Genomic DNA, 25,786 nt, shown 5'->3' with positions numbered 1-25,786 from the left:
GTTGTTCCAGGTCAAAATTATCTGAACTCAGATTTGACAAAAATTCAGTAAACTCTCAGGTTTTTTTTTTTTTAATTAATTTAAATGCTATCTTGAATGTTATCTGCTATTCAGGTTTCTCCAGAAATGCCATATTAGAACACACATAGTATTTATATGTTTCAGATTCCAATATCTGATTTTCATTTACCCTTGATTTTTTTAACCGGAAGAACTTTAGAAAACACTTGAATTTTGTTCTTCTAGGTAAAAGTCCACAATTGATAAAGTCTGTTGGATTAAAATAAATTATTGTCCAGAGATGATTTTGCAAAATGCTGATTCTTCTTAGGGATCCCAGACTCCACACCAAGGACTTGCAATGCTGCTGACTACTGCATGCATCAGCTCACGTGTAGTGCACTAAAAAAGACTAGATGATATTCCTTGAGCACCATACTTGTTTACTAATGGGGTGGGAGGAAAAAAAAAGAAAAAAAAGTACAATGACTCCCAGAATGCTGTGATCAATGCTGTATATGATAAAAATATTTCAGGAGAGGAGTGACTATCAAAGTATGTTTGTTTATCCACAAATAATTGCTCATCATTTTTACATTCCTATTGTAAGAATGAGGTCAGGGTGGAAGACTGGTTACACAAAGATTGCAAGTGCCTTTAAAAGTTTTTTGTCTAATGAAGTCCAATAAAAGACGGTAGGTACAAAAGGAGGCACAGAAGGCAAAATAACCAAGTCAAGGTAATACAGCAGGATGGTGTCAGCATTAGGAATAGAGCCTACTCCCAAACTCCAGCACTAGCTAGTAGACAACGCAACATCTTATGCATCTTCACTTTATTTACCACTTTATCCCCTCTTACCAAAAACGAGAGCTTAAAGTTCAGCTCCTACAGGAATATTGACATACCTTATGAACAAATTAATTTTTAAAAATGCTTTTTAATAATCTGATCACTTACTTAGTGCTTTGTTTCTCAGTCCAAAGCTCTTTGGACAAAATCTTGCCTTTACTGCTTGTGTATAAACTCAGTAAAATGAGTTAAGCCTCCTTTCTCCCACAGTAACTAAACCCTACAAAATATTTAAGCCTTGATTTTAAAAATAATAATAATTTTAAAAAATCCCTTGTTCAAACCCAAACAAGCACACAGGATTTTTAATTGCATTGAATTTACTTCACCTCGCAAATACCATACAGAACCAGCAAAGATGAAATTTACATTTGCTGATGATGTAATGATCCTCCCAATAGTTCAATTATATATCAATATGAACACATATTAAAAGTTACTGTAATAAATGAAGGAGAAAATGTTATCTTTGGTGTCCTAAATATGATAAGTTCCATCTGTTGTTCTCATTAGTTTTACTTTGTGCACTCAGCAATAAATTAGATTTTCAATATTTTTTCTACAGCCACTTTCTCTACCCATAGCTCTTTGGTTTTGAAGGGTCACATCTTGTAGTTGAGACATTTACCATAGTCAACAGAAACAAAGACAATTTACAATACTCTGTTTTATGGATGATCTTAACTGTAGGTATCAACTCCAGCACTTGCAATGTTTGTCTTTTCTGTAAAGCTGCATACATTCTTACCTCTTCTACTGCTCATTTTTCTAGCCCTGAACTAACTTTTTGAAAACAGTATACTGAAAAAATTAATTCTCCTTTTTTTACAAAAAGGGTCTGATCACATGCCCCAAGCATATCAGGAGCCATATGATTGCTATCCACATTCTGGATTATTGTCAAAAGAAAATCTATTAGGGATAAACCAATGCCTTGGCCTATATGATCCCATAGATGTATTAGGGATGAAGGGGACTGTCTTTCTATGTAGACAGTGGCATGGCAGTGTAGACAGGCTTGGCGTTCAGTGCAACGCTGTCATCTCTAAATTCTAAGATCTGTTTTTCTCAGATCTATTTATCACCAAACTCAGGTAGAAAAGGATGATCTGAAAAAGCAGTTTGAAGAACGATAAATAGGCGGGAGAGTTTTGTAAAGACCCACTGATATTATATATATCCCGTACCCCGGAGATAGACTGTGGCCTATGATAACTGACCATCAATGCACATGAGCAGATACGATGAGGCAGTAATTTTTCTCTATATGACTTTCATAATGTCCCACCTGCTTCCTTCGTCAAAAGGGAATCCCCTGTGCACTTTGCTGTATTTCAACATATGATTTACAGTGCATTCCACTTAATCTGTAATGCCCTGAGAGATCAGCTGTCCATACAGCACGCACTGAGGAAGGGTAATTTGAGTCAGACCTTTAGGGAAGAGGGCCACTAGGCTCTGGAGGACTTTTTTGTACGTGTAGTGTTATAGAGGTAACAATGGAAATTGCAGGTTTGTTAAATGAAAAGAGTAAGTATTTACCTCATCTTACTAAAATTAGGTGAGAAATCTGTTTTTAATTTTAATCAGCCTGTGAGATAGAAACGTTCAAATGACCATTTGCTTACTCAGATTTGTAGTAACACTTCATGAAACCTTTAACCCTGGAGTCAAAAGTTTAATTACCTTTTTCATCAATTTAGCATTTTAAAGGTCAAAGATTAGGGGAAATAAGCTATTTTTAGAAAAGAAAGATAGGCTCTACCTCCTCTGCGTGTTTTCAGAAATGTCCTTTCTTGCTTCTTCCAACCCCAGACTGAGACTTGAACATGGTGCTATATACCTGGTAGAGAGAACCATTTGAAACACCTCTCCTGCTCTGAGAATGAAGTTGCAGTAGAATTCAGAAGTTAAAGTACTCAATTCACTTACCAGATTTTATTGGGTGCCTTCAGATTTTGAGTGTCTCACTTAAAATGACTAGAGAGGGTGCAAATTTCATAAGGGAGGTGTCCAGAGGTTCATGAAATGTATGCTTTCACTTGTGTCCCCAGATAGAGGCTGCCAAGACATGGGTTGCTTCTGACCAATGCAAAAATGATAAGCGGGTGTGAAAAGGTCATTTGTGGAAGTAAAGTCATCAACAGTTTCTAGTAATAACCCCAAGCAGCACAGCAAAGCAGAAACATGTCAAAAGATGTGTTCTGGTCACTGCTATGTCTCTTCATTTCCTTGATGAGCTTGCTATGTTTTTAATGTTGTAACTCCCATAATGCCACTATGTGTTGAGCAGCTTCCTCCTGCAAACTTCATTTCTGCTGCTCTGTCCACTAGATCTTCTTCCTTCCTTGTCCTCCACCCCAAATTTCCTTCTCAGTCTGATCTGACACCTATAACTTTTTTATTAATTTATTTTTTTTACTCTGCTCACCCACCTGCTCTACATTTAGTTTTTCTAGAAAACACACGGAATGTTTTCAGACAACGAAGAGCTAGATTTTCACAGCTCTTTAAGGCTGTTTTACCATCTCTCCTAAATATCCTTTTGAAATTTTGATTTAAGTTATTTAGAAATACACATCTCACTGAAATTCCATTCCATTAAGAATTAGTGCTTTGCAGCCTGTTTTGGACGGGCAGCCCTATTTCCCATGCTAACCTCTAACATAGGAGCTGATTTGAAATATCTTCTGCTGATTCTTACTGTCTCCGTTCAAGTTTCAGGTTAAATGTTGCATGCACCTTTTGTGGATAATCAGTACTGAACATCCTGTATGTGGTAGACGGTTGCAATTTAGGGCTGTTTCTGCCCTGGGATTGTATCCTAATTCAAGCCATGTGTGGGAAGCTAACGATTCAGTGAGCTGTAGGTCAGACCCTACTTCATGCAGAAAAAGCCATTTGCTGCAGTGGTAGCATTTGCCCAGAAAGGCAAGCAGTACCTTCCTTTATCTATAACTGCCCGTACCGTAGCTGGCCATCAATGGGTAAAAAACAAAAAGCCATTTCACAGTGTTACTGGCCTCAGAAAGAGGCTGTGGGCTCACCATTTCTGCACAGGCAGCTGTCTGATGCTGAAGATGAACATTTAGACTTCCAACACAGAAGTCAAGGGTTTCTCACTGAAAAAAGTGATCACCACCGTAGTCACAGATTACAGTCTGGACCTGGAATATATAATGCATACAGATATTCTTCTGAGAGGAAGAGGTGGGGAGAACTCATCTCATAAAATTGGGTTGAAACTGTTGGACAACTGACAGAAGATGCCCAAAGTAACAAGTCAAGGTGATCCTAGACATCAATAGAAGACAGATGAGATTTATATGAAGTTAGAAATTCTGTTTGTTTAAAATAAAGAACACTAGTATGGGAAGACATGTTAAAAGGAAAGAGCTTTTTGACATTTTTCTCCGCCAGTGAGAAATGTCAAGTGACTGATGTTACCTCCCGCCCACAACCCTGTTACTGAAGCAGAAGCCGGTGTAGCTGCAGAGTCTCGGTGCCTGGCATCACTGGGAACCTGGCATTGCCTTCGCATCCTGGGGTCTTCCCTCCCGGCCATGGGCATTCAGAGGTGGTAACCTGCATGAGTAGCTAGTTACTGTCCTCACTCTGAGCTGCTTCAGTGCTTTATTTCCTTAAAAGGAGCTCAAGCATTTGAGAGCACGGACACAAGCATTGCTGAGGGGCCACCAGCCCAACCACAACAGCTTGCCATTACATCAATCTGCTGCAACTCACACAGAGCTGGGTGGAGGCAGAGTAGAAGTGTGGAAAGGCTGCAGACAGAGGGGAGAAGGGAGAAAAGCCAAAAGGGGAAGTGCCCCACCCCAGCTTGCAAAATCAGTCCTGTTGCTTGAGACAGGTCCAGCTCTCTGCTGCCCCGGCACTTCTGTAGGGCAGGGAAAGGGGCTGAGGAAAAAGACTGCCAGAACTAAACGTCTTTATGCGCTCCTCCTGTAGGAATTCAGTGGCTGTGAAGGCAGTGTGTGTGTATGAGTAATAAAATGCACGTGTGGCATGTGTGCACGTGTGCACGTAATCATTCAGAGAACTAAAGTAACCTGGAGGGCTGTGTAATGTGTTTTACTTGCTCAGGTTTCAGATGGACATCTCTGTTGCTCAGAGGTATGAAAGTGCCTAGGAGCTGATGAGCCTTTGTAAATAATTGCTGATAATTGCTGTCTTACCTGATGTAGCCCTACTGGCTCTGAGAGCAGAGAGAAAATTTTTTTCAAGATGGTTTGGGGAGCTTTAAAAATTGTCTTTAACCCTCCACAATGAAACAGGGCTTGAAAGTCCAACTGAGGAGGCTTCTGAAGGAATTGAAAAACTTGTAACTAAAATATTTTAGGAACTTTTAAAAATAGGGAAGTTGGGAATCTCCCCTCTTGTTTGGTCTGAAGCCCCTATTTGTAGCCCCAAAGTACCAGTCCCCAGTATGGACTGGTATTGCATGCTCTGAGACCCTGCCAGTATGACATACCTGTTTTTAAGGGGAACACAGGAGATATTTGTGTCAGGGTTATTTTCATTTTGTATGCAAAACTCTTCTGGGAATTTGTATAGAGTAAGATGAAGCTGGTTTAGTGAGAGAAGGCAAATTTCATGAATGCCTTTATATGCTGTATGGGATATATGGTATATACCAGCCTTCAAAGGTATGTTTTCCATAGGGTAAAACAGTATGCTAGAGTGAGGTGCAGAAGACCCAGGTATACGGGGCCGTTGTGAAGCTGAGGAATTAGCCACACTGCCAGAGACAAGCTGTGCTCAATGTAATGACTTAGGACTTAGCAAAATATGCACGGATTTTCACAAGGCCAGTGAAGAACAGCCCTCTTACTGAAGGCAAATTCCTTTATCAAATTTAAAAATGCTTGCTGCAAGTAATGGAGGGTGACCATTTTCAAAACAAACTTGCAAGTAGTTTCTTGAAGGGAGGGTGAGCCAGTCTGGAAAGGAGAGCTGCCGCAATCCCAGCATAGGCTGCGCTGTATTAGTGCAGTTAACTCAGCCCGTGCAAAGCCGGGGCAGAGCCACTGTGTAAGCAGGCCCGTAAAAATTTGTCCTCTGATGCAACCGGAGCGAGTGATAAAATCAAATCCTTGACAACAGAATTGATCCTAAGTTGTACTTTTTCCAGTGATTTCTACTTAGTTTTGCGACGAGTTTTTCCACTCCTGGCCCATTTGGTAGAAGTATGGTTTCTGTTGCCACTGTGTGGCAACATGACGTTGCAGTGGGTGGTGAAGCGACGTTTTTTTCCCTTATTTCTCCAGAGCTGTGTAGCTTGTGGAACTGTGGCCAATTTTATGAGTGCCTGCTGGGTACTGCTATGTTTTCAGAGAGGAACACTAGTGCAAAAGCTAGGGAAAGCCTGGGAGCTGTGCGAGTTTGTTTCTTCAGCGTTGAGAAAGCGGCAAGCATTGTTTGAACTGGAGAGGTGCAGTATGTTTAGCTGTGTGGCTTTTAGGTACGGATACTGAGCCTGCTGATCTAATCTGCAGTTAGAGGAAGTTGTCTTTATCTGAGCAGAAGAGATGTGCCTCAGAGATAAGCCCCATTCTAGCTCGGGAGTTAAAATTATCTATCAGGATCTCAGCCGTGGCTGCAGCACAACTCAGAAATACAGGGCTCTGGCTGGAAGGGGGGCATATTTTAAGTTGGGGAGGACCTCTATAACTGCAGCTTGCTAAACCTCAGGTTATTTTAAGGGAATGACTCTGCATCAGAAGGTTGGATGGACCTCCCAACAGCAGCCATCCCTCTATTCTGTATTATTTCTTGCTTGCTCTTTCTTGTAGGCTTGCTTTTTCCCTTGAGCAAGTTCTCGTTCAACCTGAGTGCTCTTCAGGAGTGCACCCTGAGCGAAAAGCTTAACCGCTGGACTGAGGCACAGTATAGGGACCACCTGCCTCCAGAGGCGCCGTTTTGGAACAAGCTGCTGTTTTGATTTTGTTCAGCCTTTCCTCACATTTCTCTAATTTCAACTCCTGCTCTGGTGCCTCCCTGGGAGGAGACGGTTTCTGGCTGCAGAGGACCTGCGGTAACGCTCTCCCCTCAGGTGCGAGCTCCCCAGGCTCTGTCCCACAACAAAATGTGCAAACACAGTGTCACTGTGGCTACATCCCTGCATTAGAGATTTGCAGAGAAGGATTTACAGTGTGGCCATGCCACCACAGGTTTCCCCAGTGTAGAACTGGGTAAAGAGCGGGGGATGGAGGGAGCTCTTTTTGGAGCTGTAGTCCTAAAGCCACTCATTGCAGCAGGACAGAGATTTGTCCCTGAAACTTTCTCATTGAGCTCACTACGTGAGATTTCTTGAAGCCTCAAAAGATGGTCTCTCCAGAAAAAAACTTTGCCCCACGTGCAGTAGGTAGGTATGCCATAGCAGCCAGTGCAGGCTCACCCTCAGTGTGTCATTTATGGTGAAGAAGTGTGACCACAACAAGCTGTTAACTTGTGATAGTGGAGCAGCCAGCACCCCAGGATTTTGGCCTCCAGAGACAGCTTGTTGGAAACTCTGTCCTGCCTCATCTAGCTGCCTCCCTGAACAAGTGAGCAGCAGCCCAAAAGCAGGATAGACCTGCAGCCTGCAATGTGAGACACTTTCTGCTGCTCTCTCCCTCCCCTGTAAGTGAATTCTGTGTTGCAAAGGTGCACACGAAGGGAATGTAATTCCTAGTAAAGTAACCCATTTGGTGTGTCCTTCTCTTTCTTTGGTTTTTACACATTTTTTAAGTTAGGAATAGTGCCTAGTTCTTGTATCCATTGCAGTTTACGGACGTGTGTCCAAGAAGCATTTATGTGTCTAAGTTATAGGCATAAGAAGAGATCCCAAGAAGGTATCTAATCTATCGTACCATCAGCCATAGTAACACCACAGGCACCAAATGGGATTTTTGGAAGTGAGTAACTCCTACTCCTTTGATATAAATAAGATTTCAAACCTAACATGCCAAAATCCATACCTAAGAATGGGATTAAGAACCCCATTGAAGGCTTGCAGAGAATTAGTAAATGTAGAGCAAACACAGAATTACTCTCAATTTCCAACCAAAACAGGGCTGATCCAAAAAAAAAAGTTAAGGTCCATGTTTTGCTCTTTGGTTTTCACCTTCCATTTCCCCCATTTCTCCTCCCCCCAAAATAGTCCAAAATTATCTCATTTAAGAAGTGTAATAAATGTAGCAAAAGTGGAGAAATGTGACAGAATGAATTGACTTCCACTCTTCCAAGCCACATATCAGAGTTTAAAGAGAAAAAAAAAGAGAAGAGACTGAAGAGTAAGGAGAACTTTCACATAAGCCATTTTTTTTTACCCTGGAAAAATTACTTCTGAGGAAGTGGCTCTTACCAGAGTTTTCAGTAACTTCTAGATTATTTTATGGAACGACATAAGAACTCGCCTGCTCCCTGACCCCTCCTTTAAAAAAAAATAAAATCGAGAGCTTTAAAAGGAATTGCTAACTCCTTCATATAACAGAGAATATCTGCACATGATTTTGCCCTCCCTGCTGATTAAGTAACGTATTTGTAAGAAGCTGTGATCAGCCAACATCCCCGCTATGGATTTGAACTTCCCAAATCTTTGGTGGTTTTTGTGTTTTGGTTTTTGTCTAAGCTGAGAGCTTTGCGTTCTGATTTTTCATGACAGCTTAGGGTTTTTTTGGAAGGAGATCAGTCCCTTCTCATTCACAGTACTGTGCACCTCAGCATTATACGGACTGAGTTACTGAGCCTGTTTTTTCCTGCTGTGAATATATGTTGCAATGCTCGGAAGTGGTGGCAGTGGTTGGTGTTGAAGCAGGATGGTTTCATTAGCACCGAAGTGGTGACTGCCAGCTAGGGAACACTGCCGTTTCTGCACCCCTCACGCTGCATCTGGGTTTCGGAGATATCTTTCTGAGTCTTCCCATATGAGAATTTATTTTCAGGGGAGAACAATACATGCACATACAGAATTCGCTATGAAAAATTTATATTTGCCTTATTGCGGGGTGGACTGAGACCCACTGCTTGGTTTTTGTGCCCAGATTTGCAAAGGGAAAGAAACACCTATGTGGCCAAGGGAAGTGTCGAGTTGTCCATGATCGCCCCAGCTGCGGGGAGAATTCACAATTCAGGCTGTGAATGTCTCTGTCTCTCCTGAGCAGAGCATCCCTCTTGGTTTCCCCAGGCTGAAGCCATGGGTGAAGAGGTGAGAACACCCCTTCCACACTGACATGGCACCTTCCTTTCTGAGTCCGCGTTCGTCCTTTTTCCTCCCAGAATCTAAATCATTTTGTAACTGGCACCTCCCATCACTGGACGTTAGAGGGGAGGTGGGGAAGCCCTGATGGCCAGCGTGGTTGCTGGGACTTCTGCTGCTGCAGATGTGGGCCTACAACAATTTATCTATAAGTCAAATGGGAACTAGGCTTTTCTGGGGAGGGGTTGAGCTTCCTGCCCATTTGTCCACATGATGGCAAGTAGAAATAAAAATGAGAAATGATATTCGTGCTAGCAAAACACTTCAGTGGCTTTGGAGCCAACACATGTAAAAGACGAGGAAGGAATAATGGTAATGAGGCATTACCTATGGTGTAGCAACACATATGTTTAATCTTACCATCACATTGCTAGTAGATCCTAGTAAAATTGGTATCTTATCATGGTGTTAAATGGAATTTTTTTTCTCCTCGCAAAACAGACTAGAGAAGTCTGATATTGTTTATTCTGTAATTACACATTAATGAGTCTGTACATTCACTATACAGTGTAATCATTGCTAATAAGCTCTTTCCTATGTGCCATGAAAGAGATTGATTTATACAATGCATGATTTAGCCCTTGGTGTTAAGGATGCAATGCAAAAATATTTTTCATTTCTAAAACTTTTTGTAATTCATTTCTTCTCTTTAATACTCCCATTGAAGTTTGAAATGACAATGTATTTTCCAGCCAACAGGAGCCATTTATTCAATTTTATCTCTTTTACATGTGTAAATGCACACACATACACTCATGTACATACAAAGATATGTCTGTCAGCACACATAAAATTGTGTGCCTGCAAAGTCAAATTCCTCTGTGTATATGTCTGTGTAAAAAACTAAAAAACAGCACACGTATGCAAAAGAGCATTTATCTTGAAAGCTAAGCGTTTCATTCTTTTTAAGAGGGAAAGAAAAGACCTATCAAACATATACTCTGCAAAATAAGCACATGTCATTAAAATATTTTTTTTCAAACCTAAAAGAGGAAAAGGTTAGTTCCTGCTAATTTTTCTGTATCCCTATAAGAAACCTAAATGTAAATTCCATTTGGGAAGTGGGCAGCAGCTGAGGAAGACCCACTTGTACCCGTTGTGGCTTTTACAGTCTGTGTAGAGCTGCCGGGCCGAGGCGGCTGTGAAGGCAGACGGGGTCATGGTACTAAAAGGACCACCAAGGAGTTCATGAAGAAAGGGGGAGTTGGGGAAAGGAGAGAGAGACATGCACCCCCTGTCAATCCTTCCCACTGGCGTTCCTCGCCTGAGGTGATGCCCCGGAGAGGCTCTCCTGCCTGCCGCTGCTGGCACAGCAGTGGAGGGATACATGGGCTCTTGAGATCCTCCCCCGCAGTTCATAAGTGCTACTCCTTCCCGCGTTCGGATGTTTTATTTGCTTAATTTCTTACAGTGTTATTCAGGTAAGGTCTCTAATGAAGAGTGAGGGATACGTTGATGAAATGTTTTTTTCTAGAAGATTCTTTTACAGTCCTATACCAAATTTAGAATTGCACAGTGAAGCTTTGGGGGTGTCTGATCCTCACAGCAGAGGGATAGATGGCTGACATATTGAAATAATCTAATGGGAAGTGCAGATATAATATCTTATGTCTCTCATTTGAGATACAGCTTTCCACTAAAAGCTGATGCGTGCCTAACTTGGTAACTTTCTTAGAGATGTTTCAGTAGCTAAGTGAGCTAACGAATACAAAAGCATGATTAAAAGAACCACTGTAACAGATGTAGTGATGGACCCTTCTGCTCTCCTGTCCCGGAAAGCGAAGTCATATTCAGGGAATCTCCTTATGCACGTCTCGGGTAGCTACAGCTGAATGCAAAATATAACCCCTCACAAAGGCCAGGCTGGTTGAGCAAAATGCAGTCCCCAGCCTTCCTGTGTGAGGACTGGTGTTTGCGGTGCAATGGTGTTTTTTTCACCCCTCTTTTTTACCCTCAGTGAGACAGAGCACAAATAGTTATATTAGTTGCATACTTCCTGAGAACACAGTGATCCACATATTCTGGGCTGTGGGTTGTGTTTTTCACATTCAGGCATAGGATGGGAGTTCATCAGATAGCAATGGGGAGCTCTAGCAAATAGCACATTTGCATCAGCAGAAACAAATTTCACAAGACTTGCTGGGAAGCTTTGCTGCAGCATGCCACGGTCCTGCACTACTAACAGCCGCTGCACATTCATTCGATAAAAAAGATGACAACGGAAAATGAAACTTTTAACGTTCTCTTCTATGAACGCTTGAGAAGCACATTACCCCGAAGGCATGACTCTGTGGCTTACATCAGCTTCGCTGGGACTCCGTGGTGCCTTTGAGGTAAAGGAATTTGAAGCTGTGGATGAGCTGTGCTTCGTTTGTCCTGGCGGCAAGGAGAGCTCTTGGCACTGCTCTGATGCAAGTGACAATCCTGATGTCCAACAGTTTCCAAGAGTCCACAGGCCTGCCAGTAGGATACTGGGATCGCTGGGATTTGAGTGGCTTATGTGCTCAGAAATATTCAGCCAGCATGATTTTGTCTTTTTGTGTTGGACAAGGCAGAAGCAACTTTCCTTGAGATGCTCTCCTCCAAACGAACAAAGCATCATTCATCAGTCCCATATTTTTGTCGTTGGTTGCTGACCAGTTTATCAGGTAAAGGTTAATTTTCTGAAGACCAAGTCTGCACACTTGCTGCAGCCTCTGACAAACTTGCCTGGTCGTGACCTGGTTCACCCTATAAAACCCAGTAGTCCAAACTGTATTTCCAGAGTTTCCAGATGTATGTGTTCCTAGGTGGTGATGTTAGCAAGATTTCATTTGCTTTCTTGACCTCACACTATACTCCACAGTGCAGCACGGCCACGGCACAAATATCAAAGTTTACTTTAGCTAGTAAGAAACAGCAACTTTTGTAGAGCTGCTTAGCATTTTAATGGGGAAGATTTTTCACACTTTCCATTTGCCTCACTCTTAGTCCAGCCACACTGTCTGGGTGTTAGTATGAAATTTAGGTGCATTATGAATTCTGGACTGAGTAGTACTGATGCACTCTCTCTGGCTTGGTAGCAACAAGGAGTTGCAACTTGGTAGTTCATGGGAAAGAAGAAGGTTTCCTAATGTGTAATAGCACATTAGCACACATATTTGGGTGTTTCTACGCTTAGAATCCTTCATGTTTGGTAAAAATGCAAAGCAATGTCTGTTCCTTTGCAATATTTGAAAAGTGCTTTAAACATAAACTGGGCAGATGCTTTAAAAAGCAACAGAAGGATGCCTCCAAGTAAGAGACATTTACAATGTCTAGGACACGTGACTAGGAGCAGAAACGAAGTTTGACAGAAACTTTGCCTGCTGGACACTTTCAAATATTCCATAAATGCTGAGAGGGCAGGAAACGCCAATGCTGATGGTCTGAACAGATCATCAACCCTTATTGGAAGCCACGTTTTGATCACTCTCTGAATGCCTGGTGCCAGTTTTCACAGCACAGATCTTGTTCTAGTTGCGTATAATTGCGTGTCCTCTGTCCGTATTAGCTCTTAGTGTTTATGTAAGACTGGGAAGCGGATTGAGTTAAGCTTTAGGTGTTTCTACTGTCATTCCTCTCCAATTGTTTTGTTGTTTTTACCTATGAATTTGTGTTGTGGCACAGGGTTCCTGGAAAAGGAACAGAGCCCTGTGGCTCTAGACACTGCACAAACACCACCAACACACCCCAAAGACCTTACAATCTAATTAAGGCTATATATACATGATTGATTAATTAAGCCTTACAATTCCTAGCCAAGGTAAGTGTGAGGTAGGGCACAATGAGATGTAATCAATTGTGCTGTGGAATCTAAACCATAAATAGTATTCTGGAGACCAGAGAGCAAATTTTTCTAATAGCTGCAGCAAAATAGTCTTGTGTGTTCTTCCAGGGTGCAGTGGGATTGGTTTGGTTCAAAGTACTCAGCTTTGTTTTAAACAATGTATCTCTTTAGCTTGAAAAGTGAGATAAAAAAATATAAAACAGGTAAACATAAATAAATGAAGGATTTGGTGATGGTACATGAGGAAATAAAATAAATATTGGCAGCAAATGATTAGATCACTTTGGGAATCAGGAAATAATTAATTGCCTGACTTCTAATTAGTCTAGATCTTAGTACAGAGGAGCAATTCACGGTATCATTTGGACTTTTGGAAAAAGGGGAGGGCTGATCTCCAGCTCCATGCTGAGTTGTACAGGCTGATTTGGGTCATGCCAGTGCAATGAGTGGAATTACAGCCTGCTGCCGGCGTGACAGAGCAGTGAGCGAGGCTGGTCCTAGGAGGGTGGGCAGCTGAGGATAAGGTTGGGATATAAGCCCAAATTTCAGGGGGTCAAATCCATACTCTTGTCCAGGCTTTTCTTTTTGCTGAGATGTTTCTGAAGATCTTTTGCATTACAAAAATAATACTGTAGCAATTTGTTTTTGGAATGAGATTTCACACCTCATAACTGAACATGTATGAGAAGTGCTACGAAGCTGAACTGGAGATGACACTGTTTTCAGTATTTAGTCATTTCCTACAAAAAAGGTACAGGCTGAGCCCTTCTCTCGTTTCCTTTCTCAGACCACTGATAACTTCTGCCATGCTGGCTGCAGTGTGGCGGGAAATTAAAAAATGGTTTGGATATTTTAAACAGCTTATGCTTTTTTTTCTTCAGATAGTTGCCTTTGGGATTTTTACATCTCTGTTGGAACAGAGTGGTAGCATGGGAAAAGGCCACCTGAGGAAAAATATCATTCCTTTCCTGCTTCTGCACCATTAGTCTGAGGAAGAAAAAGCCTACTTTTTGACCTTGAGCAATCCCAGATAAGGGAGAGCTGGCTGAGGGCTCCAAGCACTTGATATCCAGTATTTTATGGGTGCAGCCGAGGTTTACTAGGCTAGACAATAATTCTACCTTTGTATAATTCTGTGGGACACATCACAGATTATGGGTAGCATTTTCACAAATACCTAAGTGATGCAGCCTCTCGAGCTACCACTGCTGCCTGTCCCATGGTCCCTAGTCACCTTCTGTGGGACACATGCCAGGAGGGTGACCAGTGCATGGCCAGATTCCAACCTTATGTGGTAGGACACTTGAGAGACGTGTACCCAGATGCAGGAATCACTCTAGACAGCAACATAGCTTTTGAGTTTCCCCGTTAGGAAGAAGAAAAAAAAAAAAAAAAGTCTTATCCCCATTAAAAAAAGAATTGAAAAATGTGCAGATAGGGAAGTAAGGGCACATGATGGATTAAGTGCCTTTCCCATGGCCACACAGGAAGTCTGTGGCCGAGCTAGGAATTAAACCTAGATTTCCTCAGTCTGCATCCAATGCCCTGTCCCTCTTTGAGGCTGTAAAATTTTGTTTGTTATCAAATTGTCTATAGGCTGAAGCAGAAGGTTATTCCTTGTGACGAAGAGAATTATTAAAAGATGAGTACTGTTTATAATTGGTGAGAAACTGAGAATAGTTCTGGACCAAGTATTGCCCATTTCTATTGCTATTTAATGTTCTCTTTTTTCCCAAGTTTACATCAGCTAAAAATCCCCTTGTGGTATTGCTCCCTAACCAAGCAAACTACTCATGCCTTTCCTTATGGCCTAGATTGCAGTAGAGGCCAATGCTTAGCTGTTTCCAGCTGTCCTGGTTTAACAGTAAGTAACATTATGACTGGCTTGACCAGAAAATGATCATATTTCTGCCTCTTTTGCTTGACATTTCTCATCCAAAATCAAATACAAAAATTGTGTTTATTTGCTGTTGAGAACATCCATAGCTAAGTTCTCTCTTACAATACTCATTTGACTTGACATAGCATTGTTTCTTGAACAGCTGCATGACTGGTTTTTGGCTTTGGAAATGCTGAACTAAATCAAGAGGGGCTCTACTGAAGTTAAAACCACACCAGAACTACTAAAGCCAGAAGAAGGCAGGTCATGCCCCTCAAACCCAAAATATACACCAGCCCTTCTCTGTAATAGGTAGGGCATGGCAAGCTAGGCAAAACCTTCACAATGGTCATAGTCCCTCTCACATATGTGTACATCGGTATAATACAGCTTGGTCACCCTGCCATCCCTAGAAAAATAACGCAGTGTATAAACTATGCCACTGTGAACTAGAGGTATCCGTGCTGTATCTGGAGGGAAATGGAAGAGCAGTCAGAGCTGCAGGATGGGACATGCAGTGCACGTCTCCAACAGTCATAATGTCTAAGGGACTGTTGCCGTTCGCAAGAGGAAACTGCTAACTCGTTCCTAGGCAAGTAAAGTAATCTCTCCTCTGTTCCCCACATTCCAAAATACATTAGCTTTAGCTGAAGAACTAAACACTGATCGAGTGGCCCAGAAGACATTTCCTAATTCACAGATAAATGGTAGTGAAAGTAGCTGAGCCTGTTGATATTCTCTGTGCAAGAGTGTTTCAAAGAAAATGAAGCCTCACTAATACCCATTTCTTATCACCTCCTGACAGCCTCCTTTGTGGGGGAATAGCCACAAATGGTTTTGAATAAGCTCGTCCAACAGGGCAGCTTTCATGCAGTGATGAACAAATAATTATACCGCAGTACACCTTTGTGTAACACTCCTGTCTTCATTTACATGCGGGATTTCACCACTATCTTCCTGAGAAACTACAAAATTCAGTTAGCCACCGGATAAGATAAAGACTGGAGCTTGACTCAAAAGGGATGCATAACTATTAGTGTTGTGATAGTTATAGAAGGCCATTTCTCAAGTTTTTACTTTCTACTCAGCTCAGCCCTTATCAGACAAATTCTTGCTGAAAAGTCCCTGAGAAATGGGAGAGTGTCAAAAGCTGGATCCCACTCCATTCTTGAAGAGGTTCATGTTCTGCTTTGTATCTCTTTTGCCTGCAAATGGAGAAGAGAAAATTCTTCATGTGAATATCAAACACTTTCTGCTCTGGCCAAGTTTCGTTCTGAACGAGCGGGACAGAACGGTACATGATCTCAGTGGAAGGACTTCCTAAGCTGTCTGCTCCATCCGCTGGCAGCCGGGCAGGATTGCCTAGTTAGGCAATCCCTGCCCTGCTTTAGCCAATTTCCTTCCGTACTCTTCCATCACTCTGTCCTCCGTGGCTGCCTTCAGCAAATAAGACCATTGCCTAATCAAGCCTTCTCACCCTGAGGCTAGGCATTTTGAGGCCTTTTCTTTACGTTTGATTTCCCTCTTTTCTTTCTGAGAGTGGTTTGAGGAGTCCCTCCTCTTGGTGGATATGAAGATAAGGAGGGGGATGGTGGTTGGTTCAGGTTTGGTGAAGTCCAGCCGCACACAGAGCAGCACAGTCTGGTAACTGTCTTAAAATAGGTGTGAAGGGGGATACAGGTCACGTGGGCGAAAGTCGGAGAGGAATAGTAATCTAGAAGATTGCTGCAGAGGCAGAAAAGGCTAAGCCTATATATTTTTTGTTTGTTTTAAATTTTTCTTCTGCTAAGCCACCAAGTATAATTCCTGGTCTGTGCTTCCCTTTCTGTCACTTCTCCATAATTCTTAGCATTTCAGTTGGGCTGCTGTCTCTCGGCTGCTTCCTCTTTTCCTGCTTTCCTATATTTCATTATTTGCCCTTCTTCCTCTTCGAGTGCTTTTACAACAGAATGAGGAGGATGTGGAAACCCAGTTACAATATGACACACAAACTGCAGTGTCACAATTGCAGCTGTTCGGTTTCACCTCCGGGAGCGCACAGAAGCAGGTCAGGGTGGAGAGGCAGGAGTAGGAGGCTGAGGAAAAGAAGGGAGAGATTTATAAATAGGGGAGAGAAATGACAGAAAGTCACAAGGTTTCCAGCTTGGGAACTTAGGATAATGGCTTTCCACATATAGTTTAAGATAATCCCAAATTGAATCATCACTGTGTTCTTGAATGCAAAGGAGAGATGGCAATCTACGCCAGTCTAAGGGTCTCCCACAATACTGCTGCCACAGAGAAGATATAGCCCTATCGTGTTTCTGCACTTGCCTGTAGAGACATGAAGGCTGAGCAGACCTCTAGGCCTGTATTGTACACAGCTCACAGCATTGCCCTTTCAATAAAAAAAAAAAAAAGAAAAAAACAATAAACCCTCAAAGGAAAAATTATTCTTAGTGCCCATGTCTGTGTGTGAAGTAAATTTTTGTAAGATGCCGTGGATGAAAATGAGGAGGTGCTGTAGCCTTCTTGAGATACCAGGCAGCTGGGAAAACTCACTCCCACAGACTTTGCTCCAACTGCTTCCTGGGGCACCCATTAATTAGAGGTGCTCTTTTTCTCCTCTCCTCTCCTCTCCTCTCCTCTCCTCTCCTCTCCTCTCCTCTCCTCTCCTCTCCTCTCCTCTCCTCTCCTCTCCTCTCCTCTCCTCTCCTCTCCCCTCTCCTCTCCTCTTCTCTCCTCTCCTCTCTTCTCCTCTCCTCTCCTCTCCTCTCCTCTTTCTTTTTTTTTGTCTGGGGTCTCCTAGAAGCCTTTCAACTGATTTAAATTTACATGATAGCAACTGGTGTAGGACTTGCTCCAAACTTCTAGGCCATGACAGATGCTAAGGAGATAAACAACTGTGGGTTGGGAGGAAATGGGTAATATGTCCAGACTGCTCTGTGTGTTTGTGGAAGGAGTTAGAGGAACAGTAGATAGAGGTTTCCTGTTAAGCCGGACAAGGGGGAAGCTGTGATGTTTCTCAGCTATGGATGCAATTGGACTCAAGTTCAACAGCGTTCTCAGTGTGGGTTTGCTGTTTCTCCACCCCCCATGAGAAGCTCAGGTTGTCTTAGAAATCTGAACACCACTAAAATCAAGGAGACAAGCTCCCAAATCATTTAGATATTTCAAAATTGCTCTCCACTGCCGCACAGTTGCTTGCTGTCTGTGGAGTGCTGCGGTGGAACAAGGGTTTGATAGTCTCCCTCTGCTGCAGATTGCGAAGCAATGCCTGAACCAGCTCTGAGCTTTGAAATCAGAATATGCCGATACATGTCCTTTTTGTTAACTAATTCTCCACTGATCAACTTAAAAGTTATGGCAAACAGAGTTTGTGAGGAGTTAACAAATGCCTGCCTGCATGAGCATGCTAAACAGAGGTGGTCGTGGTTTTCAGAGGTGACTGGATGCCCAGAATTCAAATATGAAGCTTGAGACAGTGGTCTGATTTCTCTGTGATCAGTGTTTTCCAGGCTGATCTGTTTTCTCATAATCTAGTTTCATTAGTGTCTGAAGTTGGAGAGCCCCAAAACATTAGTTGCTTTTGTAAAAATCTTTTGTTGATGGACAAATGTTAAATAATTGGTAGGCATATTGAAATGAGTGGAAGAGTTTAGAGAAGTTCAAGCAGTATTTGAAAGCTAGTTAAACCATATTAGGTTATTCTCTTCTATACCTCAGCCAGAAATGAAGGCCTTGATGGAAGAATTTCTGTGGTCTGAGTTATGTAGGTTTCTCCTGTTCATAATAGTCAATTTTGGGCTACTTATTTAGTATTTGGGCTACTTATTGGGCTACAGACAATTTAGTCTACAGTGGTGCTATTGGAGACCGTTTAATTTAAAAACAACTATTCTTTTGAAAGCCTTTTGCCTTGAAGCTCTGCCAGCAACGTGTTGGCTTGCATGCTTTGTTGATCTATCCATGTTAAGAAAACGGTTGCATTTTGATGTAAGATAGTGATACTCAGCATGGTGATTGTGACTGTTTGAAGATTGTGATCTTGACTGTGTTTCCAGTGAGTTTTAAATGTCGGATTACTCGTTCAAGAGAGCGGTAAAATAAATTTAAAACACCCTTTTACATTCACCAGCCTTAAGCATTGCTGAAGATTTGTTCAGAATTTGAGAAAGCTGTGCCGGAGTGGATTGCCATACTGGCCTTTATCCTCTGGAGGCATGATGATACCTGCACCAGAAACCCAACTAAACCTCAGCTTGGAGTTCCCTTCTGCAGCACGGTTTCTTTCTGATTCTGAAGATATCCTTCAGGACAAAAATAGGGACTCCTAAATTCAGTAGTTTCAAGGTGTGCTTGCACACCTAGGTGAGCTAGGAAGTTCAGCTAGGATGCTGTTCCTGATGTAATATCTTTTACATATAGAAAATTATTTAGCCTGAACTTCTGTCATATTTTTCCCCACATCTTTCTGAGAAACTGTTTTTTTTTTAATAATCTCTCCTTTTTGAGTCAGCTGTTGCAGAAAGCTGGTGAAGTCTAGGTTTTTCTCTTAGCATTGTGTTCAAAGACCCAAGGAAACAGTATACAACTTTGCAATTGTTGGATGCCTCACAGAAGAGGCATCCAATGTCAGGGGTGACTTCTCATAGTGCTAATATGGTTAAGGATGGATTCTGTTCAGGTAAAGGAAGGAAGGCTTGTTTTTCCTGAGGTAAAAGCAAGTAAACAGCAGGCATGAAAAGTGGCCAAGGAAGTGAGGAAAGACAAGAAGTCTTTTAAAAATGTGGACTGAACTGAGTTTGCAGACTTTCAGAATGATCCAGTGTTTGAGAATCTCCCAGCATCATTTGGTGTTTCTTGCCATTTTAGCACAGAGGACTGATTGCCGAAGGGGTACTCCAGGTCCCCGTAGCAAAGCATTGGCTGCAATACATGGCGGGAAAGAATTAATTTCGTCCTGACATTTTTCTCCTCAGAAGCTATCTGGTATGTCCACATTCAGAGAATTTCTTTAGGATTTATGTAGAGCAATTTATGCCTCCTCCCCAGAAGATGTAGATTAGGATTTCCTTTCACTGGACTGTTGAGCACACTGTAATCAGGTAAACAGCAGTTTACATTGCAAAACGTTCTGGCAGTATTTCTACAACCCAAAAAGAAAAATCTTCAATAGCCTCAGGTGGATACTTCTAGAAAAATAACTGAGCACTCAGGATTAACAGATCTAAAGCAGGCTACTTCAGGATTACCTTCTTTGCACAGTCCTGGGAGACATCATCTACTTTCTCACTCATAAAATGATGACTACATTTGATCTGCTTTAGTCGAAAATAAACTTTCAGTATCCCTGGGTTTTTTCCCTGCTGTCTGGTGAGGGGGACACAGAGGACTCTGCTCTTCAATTTGTTTTCTGAGTAGGCAAGATGATAAAACTGTCATAAAGTATTCCTCTCAAGTGCTGAAATGTCTAGGTTCCTTTCCATTTCATCCTCCAACCTCTTCTCGAGAAGAGGAGACTGACAGTGCACAGCCTTGGCACAGAACCCATATGGTGGGTTTGTGTCCCCAAACCTAAACACAGCTGCTTGGTCTAATTTTAGATCTACTAACCCTTTGACAGCTGAGGAACTATGGACACTTGCATAAAATAGCGCTCAAGACATCATCACGATAGCTAAACTGTCCCTGGTAAAAGTCCCCGCGTCCGTCTCTCTGACAGTGAAGGCACAGCACATTAAATGTTCACATGGGTGGACTTGTGAGGGCCTGATCCTGGGCCAGGGTAGCGCTGTGCCATTCCAGGGACGAAATTAAAGACATGTAAGCAGCTCATTGAGCTGGAGCGTGAAAAGGGGAAGGTTTGCAAGGGTTAACTTTGCATTCAGAGCAAGGCAAATTTAGGTGCTCTGAAGCAATATACAAAACAGTTCATCTCCCTGCCTGTCCCTGTGCCACCCCCCGCACCATGCTGGCTGTACGGCAAGCCGAGGAGCTGCGTCCTCCCTTCCTACCGCAGACTCAAGGACACTTAATTGCTCCTAAGCGGTAGCTTTCTTCTGTGGGGTACCGACTGCTGCCTTCAGCTGGTACAGGTCTGACCAATACCCTCTCTACATGTTCAGATTTCACAAGGTTTTCTCTTGGTCAGGCAGGCTTCAAATTCCCCTTCTAGCTACAGTTCACATCATTTGTACGTAACTGATCCCCTTAAGTGTGTAGCTGTGCTTTACTTGTACTTCTGCATTTGTTAAACCCCTTGCTTTGGCTAGAGGGTAAGGACAACTTCCAGCCATGACAACATGGCTTCATGCAAGAACCCGCCTCTCTCTCCCACCTGCAAGGAGCTTCTTTGGTCTCCCTGTTAAATGTCAACGTAGTCGCTCCTCTTCTCCAAAACACTAATCTTTGTGAGTGCACACTCTTTTCACGTTCTCCCAGGCTGCCACGTGCGACTGCCATTAGCTAGAATTTTGTTGCATTAGTTGAGGACAGGTTAACACCCATGAATTTCACCAAAGCACGCTTTGTGGAAGGATTAGAGAAGGAGGATGCCTTATAAATGTTAGATTATCATATGCCTGAGGCTCTGCTTCTCTTGGGTAACTGTTGCTGTGTGAGGAAGAGCATAAGCAGCAACATTTGTGCCTATAGCATTTCTAGAGAACGCAGCTTCACAGGTGCCAGACTCAGCACATAAGCACGTGTATCCACACAGATATACCTGCGTGAGCCAGGAATGTTCTCATATATGGTAGTGTTTTTACCTCACCGTTGTGTATTGTTACTTGAGATTACTTTTTAAAAATTTCTTGCTAAATGCCCTTTTGCTACTTCCTCATCCTTTAATGCCCACATTAAAAAAATCTGATGGAAGCAGAAAAGAAAAAGATGTTGAGGATGAGAAGCTCTGTTCTTGCCATTGTTTGTCAGCAAACCTTTCCCTCCAGTTTGAAAATCTTCCCAGCTTACTTCTCAAAACAGAAAAGTGTCAGTAAAGTCTGTTACCGACAAGCCTGCAGCAGTTCCCTTAGCTTCTCCATCATGCAGCCAGTAAAAGATGCAGAGCACTTCGTATAGAGGAAGCATGGGTTACACGTACATGTGGAACTTGAGAAATAGGTTTAGCATGGCTTTTCTTGATAATGCTCTTTCTCTCGCCTTTAAAACTTAGTTTTACTGGTAATTCAGATGATGAACATCAATCAGCCAGGTAGTTAACAGTCCTTTGAAAAAACAACTTGAATCCAGTACAAAATGTACCAGCGAGTAGCACAACAAAGACAATGAATATGAACAAGATCAGCCCCTTGGCTTGGTTACAGATCATTTCCTGCTGAAACGCAAATTCAGAAAGATACATAAAAAGCACCTAGCTTCAAGTGTGTGAGTAGATTTCAGGGGCATTACTTGAATCTGTCTTTAACCTGTCCATTTTTACTGGTGCATTAGAGGATTCCCATAGGTAACTAACCAGAGGTTACTGGGAGTCTGCACCATGGAGCAAGAGCCACTTTTTCTACCTAGAGAGGACATACTTTGTTGGTTGTTTTGTCCACTTGTTTGCATTCCGTATGGTTTGATCTCATTGCAGCCCCCGGAAAACCATATTGATGTGTTTTGTAATGCAGTGAGCACAGCTCCCTGCTCCTTGCAGCTAAAGCCGAGCCGTGCATGCCGGCGGGCGCTGGCACGGGCTCTGGCACACCGGGCACCTCCCCGCGGGCAGCCGCCGGGCTCCCAGCAGTGGGAGGAAATGGCAGCTGTGGGCGATGACATGGGTGGAGCTCCTCACACCAGTTGTCCCGTGGGAGATAGCTTATCTGGGGACGCCTGTGTTTCTGGAATAATATATTTTTGATTGAAAGCCAAAATTAGAGTAGGGAAGAAATTGGCTGCCAAGGGCTGATTGGCGCTTGGAGTCAAAGGAGGGGCAGCACGGACCCCGCAGGGAGGATCTCCTTATCCGTCGGCACCAGTCTGCTCTACTTGCAGGTGTGCCCCAGCAGTTCCTGCTACTACTCTTCTTTCTGTTATTTTTGTTTCCCTTTAAAAAACCAGCTGAGAGCCTGTCATTGAGAAGCCTTCATTTTTATCTGTTGCCCCCTCTTCGCCATGTTGCAGCCTGTGGTAAAGACTTCAGCTCTCTCAAGCAAAACGATAAGGTGCCAGCATCACATCGCTGGGCTGCCTCGCTGGCCTCAGGCGTTCACCTCCCGCTGTGCTAGTGGTCTCTCTGTCCTGTGACACAGTGAATGCTGGGTCCTGTTTTAACAGAAGCCCCACATAACAGTCTGTGCAACACGGGCTGCATACTGTCCCTTTTATTTATTGATGTGTTCCCTTTTGTCCACAGCAATTAAGTTGCATTGTAGGCTCTAACTTTTTAGGCAATTCTGAGCTGCCTCTAACTTTCAGCATTTTACACACGCAGACACCACAAATGCTTGATTAATGGGCAATGCAGTGCTACATGTAGAAAGGAGAGGGCAAAAGAGTCATTATTAAGAGCACTTGGATGCATCTGCTTTTTCTATAGCTAAATAACTAGTTAGTGTGAATCAGTCCCACCTATGTTGTGTTGTGTGTTCTGAATTTCACTGAAGAGCTGAGGCCATTGCATAACCAATTATGGTTGCTCTGCCCAGACCTTTTGTTGGCCTTTTTTACATCTACATGATCTTCATGTCACTTCCGAAGCTCATAAGGGAAAAATACTGTTAATGGAAGCATATTTAAGTTAAAGAATTGGTCTTTGTTGTTGTCAACTCTAGTCAGTGAATACTCATTCCTTAAATATTCTGTGGACAAACAACTTGCTTGTGTGCCTTACATTTCTGAGGATGGAATCCTCCACCCGCAGTGCTCTTATGTGGTGAGAACAGAGCTGATGCCACAGTAAATGACCATGATGTAAAAAGAAAAGAGGGAAGGTCTGGATTTCAGGTCATAGCCAAGTGCTAGAATTTGGTGCACTGTAACAAAACAGAATAGCTGTTATGTCTTATATCAGAAATAACAGGCGGAATTGCTGGCAATATTCTGTTTTCTGGTTTTTGCACCTATGTAAACAGGAAAAGATCCTGGACATGTGTTGGCATGCTGAGGTGATTTATTTTGGCCTAATGGGCTTTTTTCATCTTATTCTGCCTTTTTAGCAACATTTTCTATAATTCGTTAGAAGGGATGGTGATAAAGGTTTTCTCCTCCTCACCATAACAGTGGTAATCCACTATTTAAATCAGCCAGGTATTATTGCAGCTTCATCTCTCTGCTGCTTGAATAGTTATGGTGCCTTCATTAAAAACTCTTGTTGGACTTTAAAGCTACCATTTAAACATTAACATCAACAAAATACTTCTGACTTGTCTTGGAGTAACAAGTGAACCATTCAAACAAAAAAATTACATGCACCCAAATTATTTGAAGCAACTTGAAGAGAGGTCTTGCCTTTGCTGTTGGCTACAAAGTATGAGCAAGACATTGCATGGACCAAAAATCAGCTTATAGTGGTTATCTTCAAAGAAAGGCTGAAGGATAACTTCTTAAAGGCAGATACATGCCACAAGATGCAGTTAAGTCCTACTGGGATAAAAGTACTAAAGATGCTCAAATCCCATTAAAAATCAAAAGGAGTTAAGGAACTCTATTGTTAAAATGCTCCAGAAGCTTCAGTGTGATTTATCTTTCTCTATTACTCTCTAAATTCCTTTTTTCTTCTTTAAAAATCCCACTGGAGAAGAATACAACTTGGGAGGTGAATGCCCCCTTCCAAATGGGATTTTGGCCAAGGTGCTTAAACCTGTGCCGGTGCCAAAGTCTCACAAAACTGAAAGGATTTTACATCTGGGAGGGAGTCCCATAGCTATAAGAGAAGGTAAATTGGCAATGGATGGAAAACAAATTACTAATTCTTCACATGCCTTTTTTTTCATCTGCCTATTTCTCTGTCCTTTAAAAGCCACCCTCCATGTCCTGTTTCCCAGGAGGTCCGTTTGGTTTCTCCTTTCTCCCCACTACCAACTCTTTCACTCGTTGCAAAACATCTCCCTTCCCTCTCCACATTGCTCAACTCTTTCCAGGGAAGCGTGACTCTTTCACCTCGCCCTCCACCCTGCCTTCCCGACTGTCCCAGCCTGAGTTTCATGCTGAGCCAGCTACACTGCTCTTCACTGATAAATCATATCATCACCCCTTTCCCCTTTGACATGTCAATTCTTTTTTTTTTTTTTTCCAAAGACTTGCATAAACCACCTTTAACCATAGAATACAGAACAGGCTTTGTAACATAGATTTCAAATGCTCTTCAGAAAATCCTGAGTGAAGCTCCCAGTAAACCTCAGGGAGCACAAGAGACCCACTCAGTGCCCTGCTTTTGGGTAATTTTTCCACACTCTGGGTAGGTAAAAAGGGAGCGGGGGAGAGCTGTCAGTTCAGTGACACTGGTGCACTCCACACTCCTTGCACAGGGGAATTGGAGTAAACTCCCCTGAATTGCAATAACATGTACAACGAGAATAAAATACAGAGCCTTTTAAAGTCATCTCCAACCAAATTGAAGTAGATTAATTAATGAGTAATGTCTTAACAGTGTTAGAAGAGGCATGAGAAATTATTACCATGAATTATTGTAGAGCTAATTAATGTCTGCATGTATGTCTACATAGACATGGATGTGCACAGAAATTATTTCTACAAAGACTGTATCGAGTAACTGCTTGAGAAACCTGTACACATGCTGAGTATGTTCTTGATCAGTGCATCTGAAAAGTCTGATTCCCAGGTATCTGTGACATCATCCATGCTCCAGGAATGATTTTCCCCACTATAGCAAGGGAGGGACAGGAACCTCTCTCACAAAAGAAATAGAAAACACTGTTGATTTTTATTTTCAGATTAAGTCTCCAGAAGAAAAAATTCTATAGCCTGCCTTCCCATTTCTCATTCAGATTTAATAAAAAATCCTTAGTATTTCTACTGGAGCGATTTCTCTCTCCTGTTGTGTCTC

General features: G+C 42.4%; 1 protein-coding gene across 22 annotated transcripts in view; it reads left to right on the top strand.

Moving 5' to 3' along the window:
* Positions 1–25,786, top strand: part of IKZF1 (IKAROS family zinc finger 1) — a 71,829-nt gene that overhangs the window by 20,271 nt on the left and 25,772 nt on the right. The gene's annotated exons all lie outside the window — the stretch shown is intronic.

Source organism: Calonectris borealis, chromosome 2 (assembly GCF_964195595.1).
Source record: "Calonectris borealis chromosome 2, bCalBor7.hap1.2, whole genome shotgun sequence".
Lineage (NCBI taxonomy): Eukaryota > Metazoa > Chordata > Aves > Procellariiformes > Procellariidae > Calonectris > Calonectris borealis.
Note: the sequence above shows the minus strand (reverse complement) of the source record. Positions and strands in the feature narration are given on the sequence as shown.